This window comes from Triticum dicoccoides, chromosome 1A, assembly GCF_002162155.2.
Source record: "Triticum dicoccoides isolate Atlit2015 ecotype Zavitan chromosome 1A, WEW_v2.0, whole genome shotgun sequence".
NCBI lineage: Eukaryota > Viridiplantae > Streptophyta > Magnoliopsida > Poales > Poaceae > Triticum > Triticum dicoccoides.
Genome location: NC_041380.1, coordinates 34,634,749 through 34,645,346, shown reverse-complemented (window position 1 = coordinate 34,645,346; position 10,598 = coordinate 34,634,749). Strand labels below are relative to the sequence as shown.

Genomic DNA, 10,598 nt, shown 5'->3' with positions numbered 1-10,598 from the left:
TATATTGCAAAAATGCAAGCACATCTCTGAAATGAGAGTACACTTAAGCCTTATTCCTGATAGCTAATTCTTCACTATTTCATGGAAATAGACGGGTGAAAAAAAGTAGCTACATGAGCATTTGTTCTAGACTTGTTGGCTTACCACTATGTCTGGCTTCGTTGGCCTCTCACCCTCGCACGACCGCACAACACTGCCGTGTAACTCCCATTCCGTCCTCTTCCAAGCGCCCGCACTAGGGTTTCCGGCTGCCACCCGCTGCATGTCCGCCTCCGCGCCGCAATTGCTCTTCTCCTTGGTGGTACCTCCTGCCATGGCCGCCCTTGCTCTTGTTCGCACGCTGTTGTCGGGGCTGCCTCTGCTCCTTTCAGAGCACCACCGCTGTGTCTGCCCCCGTTTCCGTCTGCTGTTCACCCCTGCATCCCTTCGCTTTCTGCCCCCACTACCACCCCATCGCCGTCTCTTCCTCTGGATTGAATCAGCAAGAAATTCTCAAAGTTTGCATCTATTCAGAGTGCTTTTTATTTGCCTTTTAGGAGAATATCCAGTTGTTTCAGAGCGTCTTGGATACTCACAATGGAACTAAAATTATATTGACTTGACTTGGTTAGCTCGGAAGGTGGATTAGCTGGGGGAAGAACCAAGAAGCTTTAGGCCCAAGAACTTCGTGTGGACCATGACCTCCTCAGTGTTGCCAAGGTCAGCAGCGACGCCCTCGATAGGCCGTGGAACCACAAGACATATCAGATTAGTTTCACTATTTTCTACCACTCAACTTTTGTGTTGTCTTTTCTGCCCATAGTCAACCTGATGCAAAACTGACCGAAGGGGCGTTGTAGTAGGTTCTAGTATAGGTTCTGTCACCCTCCTGTTTTTATATATGTCATGTTTGAAAACTGATGCACACACATAACACAATGGAATCATATGAAACTGCTCTTTGACATTTATCAAACTAGGATTTAACTAGCTACATCTATTTTTGTTGAATTCGTTAATTGTGTTCTAGTATACTTTTTTGTCATTGTGTGAGGATGGATTACACACTCAGTTGTTAGGATAGGGTGTTGTGGATGATTCCTGAAAATGGCCACGGCTAATTGAATTTTGTACCGAAAAAGGCTTCTCGCCCCGCTTTATAAATAAAGCAAACCACAACCGAAGCACAACATCCAACCGAAAAACGGAGGTCCACAGAGAAAGAAAATAAAGGTATGGTACAGGCTGGGGGCAACAGCAAAAATAAGCCCACAAGGAAAGGAAATACAGCCTCAAGGGGGATAAGTGATCATGAGAAGTCTAGCGGCCACGTCCTTGTGCTTCCTCGTCAATCTGTCAATGGCCACCTTGTCTTTGGTTGCTCCTTCTTAGGGTTTGAAGGCCCATCTCCTCCTGTAGGTGTTCATGAGTGCATTTTCCAGGTTTTGATTTAACCACTAGAGCATCTCCAGCCGTTTGCCCCCCAGGGCACCCGACGAATGTCTTTTGGCATATGCGCCGGCGGTTTTTCCGCCCTGAGGGCGATTGAGTTTCCAGTCGCGCCCCTAGGTTTCGGCCCCCAAACGCCCGAAAATTCTAATTTATCTTTTCTGCTGCCAAAAAACGCCACAGGTTCGGCGATTATCATGGCACAGGTTGGCGATCAAACATACCCAAAAGTTCGGTGATCAAAAGGAAGGAATCATAGACATGGAACGCATCAAACGGCAGGCTCCTCTGCCATGGGACTGGCTGAGGTCAGTGTGGGCGCATCTTCAGTGCTCGGGCTCGACGTTGGCGTTGGTGTGGCTTCAGTGCTCACGCAGGGCGTCCGCACATGTTCACTTCTCAGGCTTGGCATCGGCGTTGGCGTCGTTGTGGGCGTAGAGGCGGCGGTTGCCGCCTGTCGAGGCATCTGGTTCAAGATGAGGCCACGCTCTGCCAGGTACCACGCCTTCACCTGCTCGTCCATCGTCGACATGTCTGCCGCCATCAAGAGCACCAGGTTGGTGTTCCTCTTCTTCGCGGCGACTTTGGTCCTGAGAAGGTCGAGCTTGACGTCATGCTTCGTCATCAACGCCGACCACCTCACGTCGGATTTCTCCTCCCTCTTGGCGGCGCTGTTCTTGGCATCGGCGATGCACTGCTCGATCGATGATTGTAGCCGTTCAGCAGCGGGTGCCGCGCCCCTCGCCGCCTTGTCTCTTTTGTTGCCATCAGGGCGCCCTTCTGCCGCCGATGGGGCAGGCGCATCCGGCTTGTAGGTCTCCTTGGCCTTGCGAGAGTGAGTCGGCACTCCCTCCACTTCTCGCACGACTCGATCCTGGAGAACACGTGAAGGAACTTGAACTCTTGGTCGCTGTTGTCCTGGCGAAACATGTTGAACATTCGAACCATCTGCACAGCCGAAGAACAAGTGTCGGCGAAGTACACGACGAAAGAACTGAGTCGACGACTGGCCATACCTGCCCCTCGACGTTGGCGCCGCTTTCCGGGCGAGCCGCGACCTCCTCTAGGATCCCATGTCACTTGTTGCAGGCCGCCTAGATGGTCGCCCAATGGTTCGCCATGGCCTTGTCGCTGTGATCCATGTGGATGTTGGCGAAGTCGGGGTCGACCAGCTTGTGCTCGTCGAACGCCGTCTTGATTCTTCTCCAGTAAGTGTCGGCATTCTGATTCAAGCCGGTGATCGGGTCGATGCTGACGGTCTTCCATGCATCGGCGAGGCACTCGTCTTCCTTGGACGTCCACTTGACGCGAGGCTCGCCCGGCTTTTGTTGGGCGCCCGCTTCTTCTTTCTCTCTTTCGGCGCCGGCTCCGGCTCCACCTGTTCTTCCTCCTCCGCCTCCTCCTTGGCGTCGTCAAGCACGTCGTCCATGTCGACGGCGGTGTCCATCGTTTTGTCTTGCGTGTGGAACCCGGGGCACGAAGCGGCGGCGACCGAGCCGCTCGTGATGATCTCGTCCAGGTTGGCGTCGGTGTTGCTGAACTGTGGCGCCTAGCCGTGTGCGAAGGGTAGGGCGGCACGGCGCAGAGGCGGCGCAGGCGAGCCTGAGTACGCCGGCGGCGAGTAGTTGTACTGGGTGTTGAGGCCGGAGGCACGTGACACTGCCCCATGCAGGAAGGTGATGCTGGGGTTGAAGCCGCCATGCGTGTTGCCGTCGGAGTAGCCAGGCGAGGGCGCGTACCCCCATAGCGGCAGCGAGAAGTTGGCCGGCGACGCGACGCTCTGCTGGCTCCCTCACCCAGCTTGTGGGCAGTGGCCATGCGGAAGGTTCATCATCCCCACGCGAGACGCCTCTCCTGCTCCGCCGCCGCCGCCACGTCCCTGGCCCTCTTGGTGATGAGCCTGTTCTGGTGATCGGTGGTTACTCAACGCCTACCTTCCACTCGGCGTTCGACAAGCCCTGTGGCCTTGCCATCGGCGCCCTCGGCTTCCTCTGCTTTGGCTGGGCGGTATCGGTGGCTAGGCGAGGGGCCGCATACTTCTTCGGCGGCATGGCGGTCGGATCTGATGAGGAGAATAGCGGGAGCGGCGGTGGAGAAGGGGGGAAGTGCTTGGGCAATGGAGGGAAAATGGGGGAAAACGGCGGCAATAGGCCGGTCTGTCGCCGACCACGTGGGCCCACACGCCTTTTCGCTTCAGCCGGTACCCCCAGGCGCCCCCTGGTGCGCTGGGTTCGGCTTGGGTTTGCCGGTTGTTATTTTGGCGCAAATCGGCGATAAACAACGATCTGGGGGCGCAACTTGGCCGATGTTTCGCCGCCGACGCTAAAAAAGGCGCCCTGAGGGGCTTGTTGGGGGGCCAGTGGAGATGCTCTTACATGATTGCTGGTACTACTATTTAGTGATAGTTTAGTTATTTTGCTGTTTCATGTTATGGCCTAGACATTTGCTTCACCGGAGTAGCCTTAGCTGGTTGTGCTTTTGAGAGAGGGTCTGTTGTTTATGAACTGTAATGTACCACATGATGTTCGGAATTGCACTATTTTTGTAGGCCTACTATTCTGGGCTAGGCAAAGGTCCAGTTGCACATTCGATTTTATAATCATGATTGTTGCTTTCTGGTGATATGAAAAGTGTACTTTATGCAATAATCCAGTACCTGCCCCCTAATCTATTCCTTACCTCACACTGGAGCAGCACAACATTCTCCACTGGTAGGCATTCGTTGACGAGAAGCTTGGCCAAACCCAGTAGGTATGCGTGGAATTATTGAGCTCAGATTTTTTGGGATTAAGGTAAGAAGTTGTTAAATTTGTAGGGGTTTGAGCTAGGAGGTAGTGCTTAGTCCCATATGTTATGCTGTACCCCTAGACCATGATTCCTTTCCTATCTCAGAAGCAAGAACTGTTGCGATTTAGTGGAGAGGTGGAACACTACATGGTTCACACACTGTAGCTAGCCGAATTATATCCTGCAGATTTACAATCAATTTGGGGAAAAGAATTTTTTTTGTACAGTACACAATGATGTGATGTGTGTGCGTATAAAATTTCAGAATAAAATGCATTGAGATGCGATCTATGCACAAAAAAAAATTCATGGACTTTTGGGATGAATAGTAACGTGTCTTGAAAAGCCATTGTCTTTTTTTGCACAACCTTCATTTTAACGTATTTCGTCCTGTAAATTTACACATGTGAGTTATGCCTTCATGTATGCCTGTATTTTTTGAAATGTAAAAATATGTTTTTTTGTTGAATTCTGAATTTTTAAAAACCGTCCTTCAAAAGCAGTTTTGGCATTGTACTTTGCTTCGAACGGCTATCTTTTCTATGGTCATTGAAAGCAAATTTGACATGGGTAAACAAATACGACAGCGGTGGCATAAAAAAAGTCGCCTCAGACTATTTAATTCCTGATGACATTTTCCTCACTGCGCACACTGCGCTCAGAATGTCGGTCTCTAGGATAGTCATCATCGGCTTAGCGGAACCATTTGTAGACGCATACTTAAGCCGTATAACTTGATATTCCCCAATCGAGGTGGGATTAAAGAACTGTGGAAATGTTTCGGACGGTTCCTGCCTTTTATTTATTGGCTAGAAAAAAGTAGAGCGATCGAAATGGGCCTGGGCCAGAAAATAACTCTGCATTTAAATAGTCAGAGAAAGTTAACACGAGAGCTCCTAATGGGCGCCAGTTGGCAGTTCGTGTGCCCACGCGGCTGGGAACTGGGCTGGCCCAGGTTGCCTCGATCGCCTCCTTCGCTCCCGTCGATCACGGTTGGCCAGTCGACAGCTGGCCAGTTGGGAAAACCCTATTGGACGCTTGCTGCGTCCAGTTGTCGAGGCTTCACACAGAGAAGCGAGCGACTAGCGATCAAGATGGGCCGGAGATAGCACAGGCGCTACAGCGTCCCGGTTTGGGAACCTTCTGGAGGGTTCCTGAACGGTTTTGGGAACCTTCTGGAAGGTTCTTGAACCGGGTTTTCACTGGTTTTTTCTGTTTGCTTTTTCTTTATAGTTTTTTCTTTCTTTTCTTTTTCTTTCTTCGTTTTTCTGTTTCTTTATTTCATCTTTCAATTCCTTTTTCTTTTCTTTTTCTTTTCTTTTTGTTCATGTTTCAAGTTATGCTTGGGAGTTTCAAAAAATAATCCAATTTCAAAATTTGCTCACCAAATTCAAAAAATGTTCATGTTTTCAAATTTTGCTGCGAGTTTCCATAAATGTTTCCATTTAAAAAATTGTTCGCAAATTGCAAAAAATGTTCATGCTTCAATTTTTGTTCGGGAGTTTCGAAAAAATGTACGCAAGTTTTAAAAACTGTTCATGTGTTCAAGTTTTGTTCGGGAGTTTCAAAAAATGTTCCAAGTTTTAAAAAATGTTCAAGTATCCAAAATTCGTTTTCGAATTTGAAAAAGTTCGGGTTTTGGGAGACTTTACAAAAATGTTCCCATTTCCAAAAATTGTTTGCATTTTTCGAATTGTTGAGTTTTTACAAATTTTGTTCTCAATTTCTAGAAGTGTTCGCTGTTTCATACAACCTTCATGTTTTTTTTCTCAAAAATAGGGTTTCTCAAAAATGTTCGCACTTCCAAATTTGTTTGGAATTTTTCAAAATTGTTCTCTATTTTAAAGTATGTTCTCAAGAAACAAAAAATGTTCGTGCTTTACAAAATTGTTCATGCTTCCAAATTTGTTCAGGATTTTTCAAAATTGTTCTTCGTTTCAAAATTTGTTCTCAAGGTTCAAAAAATGTTCGTGCTTCAAAAAATAATCCGCGCTTCCAAATTTGTTCTCAAGATTCAAAAATCGTTCATGCTTCATAAAAATGTTCACAAACTCCAAAAATGTTTAATTTCCGAAAAATGTTTGGGAAATTCAAACTTTTCGGTTTTCATAAAATTTGTTCACATGTTCAAAAAATGTTCATGTTTCCAAATTTGTTTACAAATTCAAAAAATTGTCCACAAGTTTATTTTTTTTTACTAATTCAAAAAATTGTTTCCTGTTTCCGAAATTTGATCACATATTCCAAAAAATATGTGAACAATGAAATTTACAAGCTCTATGTCAAAAAATATTCCAAAAATTTGTTCACATGTTAAAATACTGTAGGATGATTTACAAGCTCTACGTCAGAAATTTCTTTTTGAGATTGTAACATGCAAGGACAATGAAATTCAATTGCCGTTAGTAACTTCTTTCCTGCAGAGACATGTAAGTTCTCTATTTTTTTCTCTCCTATGGAAACAAAAGAGATGTTATTTTCTTAGAGCCTGTTCTTTCATACCGAACAGTGAAATTAATTTCTTCTAATCGCGTATATGTTTCTTCTAATTCTTCTTTCTATTCTCAAGGGTCTCATTAATACTGTCACCTTCAAGGGAAGTGCACTGCAAGATTCAACTCAAAGGAATACTTCCATGGGAAAAATGTTTCCTTACCGATAGAGCTATCTTTTTTTTCTCTTGCTGATCTAGTGATAGTTTCTTCCAAGACATTCAACTGTAAACAATGTCCGAAAACAGCTGAAACAGTTATGAAAACGAGCAGTAAGACATGTACATTTTTTTTGTCTTTCATGACGCCTTGGTGATACTATCATCACTCAATTTCATTAAGATGTAAGCTTACCACTTTTATGACAGTTTTAGAAGTACCACTTTGTAATAAATGTAAAATGAAATTTCATGTTTTTTTATAATTAAAAACTAGTTGAATCAATCGGAACAGCACCTGGTTTCATAAAAATGGAACCTACAACCATTGTTTAGTAAATTCAAGGCTTTTGTCTTTCATGTTTCTTTGGGAAACAGTTGAAACTGTACCATTGTTTAGTTTATACAAGGAAAACAGAAGAAACAGTGGAAAACAGCAGGGACAACAATCAGTGGAACAGCTTCGCGAAGCAGAATCTACGAAGCGGTAGAAACAGTTCAAAACCAGGGAAACGCGCGCCTCGTGGCCCACAAAGCCCGCCAGTCAGCTGCTCCTGTGGGAAGCCGCACCTAGTTGACGCAGAATGCGTCACATAGGAGTTCCCGGCCAGTTGACCGGTCAACCGTTGACTTTTGACAAAAAAATCATAGAAAATCCTGAATTCAAAACAGTTCATGACATTTGAAAGAAAGTCCAGAAACTTCAAAAAAGTTCACGAATTTGAAAATTTTAATTGATTTTGAAAAAAATCCAACACAACTGAAAAAAGAATTCATCAACTTTGAAAAAAAGTAAGTTCATCTGTTTTGGAAAAAATTAAATCAAAAATGAAGAAAGAGTTCATCGATTTTGAAAAATCTTCATCGACTTTGGAAAAAGTTCATTGATTTTGAAAAAAGAGTGTGTCGATATTGAAAAAAGTTCATCGGTTTTTAAAATTTTTAATTGATTTTAGAAAAGAGTTCATCGGTTTTTAAAAAAATTAATCGATTTGAAAGTAGAGTTCATCGATTTTGAAAAAAAGTTCATCGAGTTTCCAAAAAGGTTCACTGATTTAAAAAAAGTTGACTGAATTTGAAAATATTTTATCGAATTTGAAAAAAGTTCACGTGTTTAAGGAAAAAACAAAAATGAAAAAGGGCCTAGAAAAAAGGAAGGACCAGTGAAAATAACTGATTCGGGAAGCTTCCCAAAACCAGATGCTCTCGCGACTGAAGGAATAAAGGAAAGGAATGAAGTCTATAGGTTCAATTGCTTCGTTGTTGTCCTGGTGGTCATTGTGCTGCTCTCTCAACGAGAGATCCCGAGTTTGAAACAACGCTTGCACAAACACCCTTTTTGCTCCAGTTTTGAAAAAAGAACATGCCGGACCAGCGCGGCGGGGGAGTATGTGCCCGTTTGCGCGAACTGAAGAAACGGGTGCCGAATAGGCTTTGCCAGTTAACGCAGCAGATGGGACAAATTTCCAATTCTCTTGCACAAAACAAAAGGACATTGATGACGCATGACTTAAAAAAACACAAAATTCAATTGAGCTACATATAATACTTATACCAACATAACATACAGGTCGACAACTTGTAGAAGAAGCATCACTAAGAGCATCTCCAATAGAAGATGCATATTTGGAGATGTAAAACAGGAGATGTCAAAATTCACATCTCCAAAAAAGAGGCAACTCCAATAGATGATGTACATTGAAGATGTAAAAGAGCAACTCCAATAGATGATGCAAAGTGGAGATGTAAAAACTAGTGGGCGGCGGCCAAATAGGGGCGGTAGCAGTTCAGAAGGTGGCGGCGTCGGCGCAGCAGCGAGGACCAACGGAGGGACAGCGGAGTTGCGGCAATTCGAGGCGGAGAGAGGAGGAAGAGCGGCGTAGGGGCGGCGATGAAGGTTGAGGAGGGCCTCTTTGGTCGGAGGAGGAAGCCACGGCCGCCACCGGCAGCCAACACTACTGGAATCAAAAGATTTGCCTTCAGCCACTTCTTTGTCGTCTGCTAGCTGACGGCAAAGGATGGCTTTGCCAACAGCTTCCAAAAACAGACGACGATGAGCTGGCTGACGGCCAAGGATGGCTTTGCCATCAGCCAGGTCTTTGCCGTCTGCTACTAGACGACAAAGAGGGAGGTTGGCCCACTGGCTGATAAACAAGAGGAAAAGCGTTAGAAAAGTAGATACGTTGGAGACGTATCAGACACCCCGACCCCTGATACCTCTTCGGCCTCCTTTTGACCGAAAAGGTGCTCTTCGGCCTTCCAAAGGCCAATGGTGAATTATGAGTTAGGTCATATATTTTTCGATTTTATTATAAAAAACATCATATTTGTGTTGATTTGGTGGTTTTAAATGTGCAGTTGTTTCGTCGCTGCGAGGGTCTGGTGTTCGATGACCTCCTTGTGCGTTCACGAGCTCCGCCCCTGCGTTCGTGGGTGAGCACAACTGACATCTCCTCCTCCCCCATTCATTTGCTCTGTTCCGGTCTTTGTGCCGATGAAACTTGCTAGCTATAGGTGTCTTCAATCCTCAGTATGCGTGACCACTATGCGTCTCCCGTTCGAAAGGGTTACATCTATAAATATGTGTAGCGACCAGACCTCAAACAGTCTGATCTCTGTGCATAAGTGTCATCCCTGGATCGGTAATGTTGACACACACAGTACTTGAAGGATTTATAACAGAGTAGCAATCACACACTTATTACATCGAATGTCTCAAAAGAGAACTTATTACAATAAATATAGCTTAAGGTCATCTAATACGATAACAGCGTAAGGCTTGGAAGATAAAGTGAGTCCATCAACTCTAACGGCATCACTGAGTGAAAGACCATGACCTAAGGCTCCTTATTCGTCGTCTGAAAAGTCTGCAACATGATACGTTGCAGCCCGAAAACGGGCCAGCACATGGAATATGCTGGCAAGGTAACACAAAAGAGTAATGAACAGAATAATGCTATCACTACATGCATATTTGGCTCGTGGAGGCTGTATGGTTAATATGTTTTGCGAAAAGCCAATTTTTTCCTACAACAAAGGAATAAATATTATTTAACTATCATGGTGGTTGTTAAACATTGAGAATGGTACCCATCTCAATCCCAATTAAAAATCATCATTAACCCCAATCAAATTATATAATTAAGACTGATGAGATCCACATGATAATCCAAGAACTAGATACTCAAGATGTCCATAACCGGGGACACAGCTAACCATGATTAGTTTGTACACTCTACAGAGGTTTGTGCACTTTTCCCCACCAGACTCGATCTCCTCCGTTGGTTTTCTCGCACTACAAGATGTTTGAGAAACGGATGACCGAGACACAGTCTTTCCGAAGAGGTCCCCTTAACCGATAGATAGGCCGGTACACCTACAATCCCCTACATCTGCTAGCCCATCATGGAAAGGTTTCCCACAACTTACTCAACTATGCCAGAGCTCATAATGTCATGTGGCTGCACACGGAAGTTTCTAGCATGAATAATCTTATAATCCCCTACACCTGTCTGCGGCTAAACGGTGAAAACCGTTCGTTAAAACGAACTAACGAACGTGCGTTCGCTAAATAACTAAACCAAAAAATAAACCGAACCGGATTTATAAAAAAACGGATCTAGGTTTAGAAAAAAACTGTCGGTTCTCTCGCGAAAACCGAGGCGGCGGCGGCGGCTACCTCCGGCAAAAGTCCGGCGAACAGCGACGGTGGCGGGCGGGCTCCGACGAGTCG

At 45.2% G+C, this 10,598-nt stretch overlaps 1 pseudogene; it reads right to left on the bottom strand.

Annotated features, from left to right (window-relative positions):
• Positions 1–1,699: 1,699 nt before the first annotated feature.
• Positions 1,700–10,598, bottom strand: part of LOC119350543 — a 53,140-nt pseudogene continuing 44,241 nt past the window's right edge.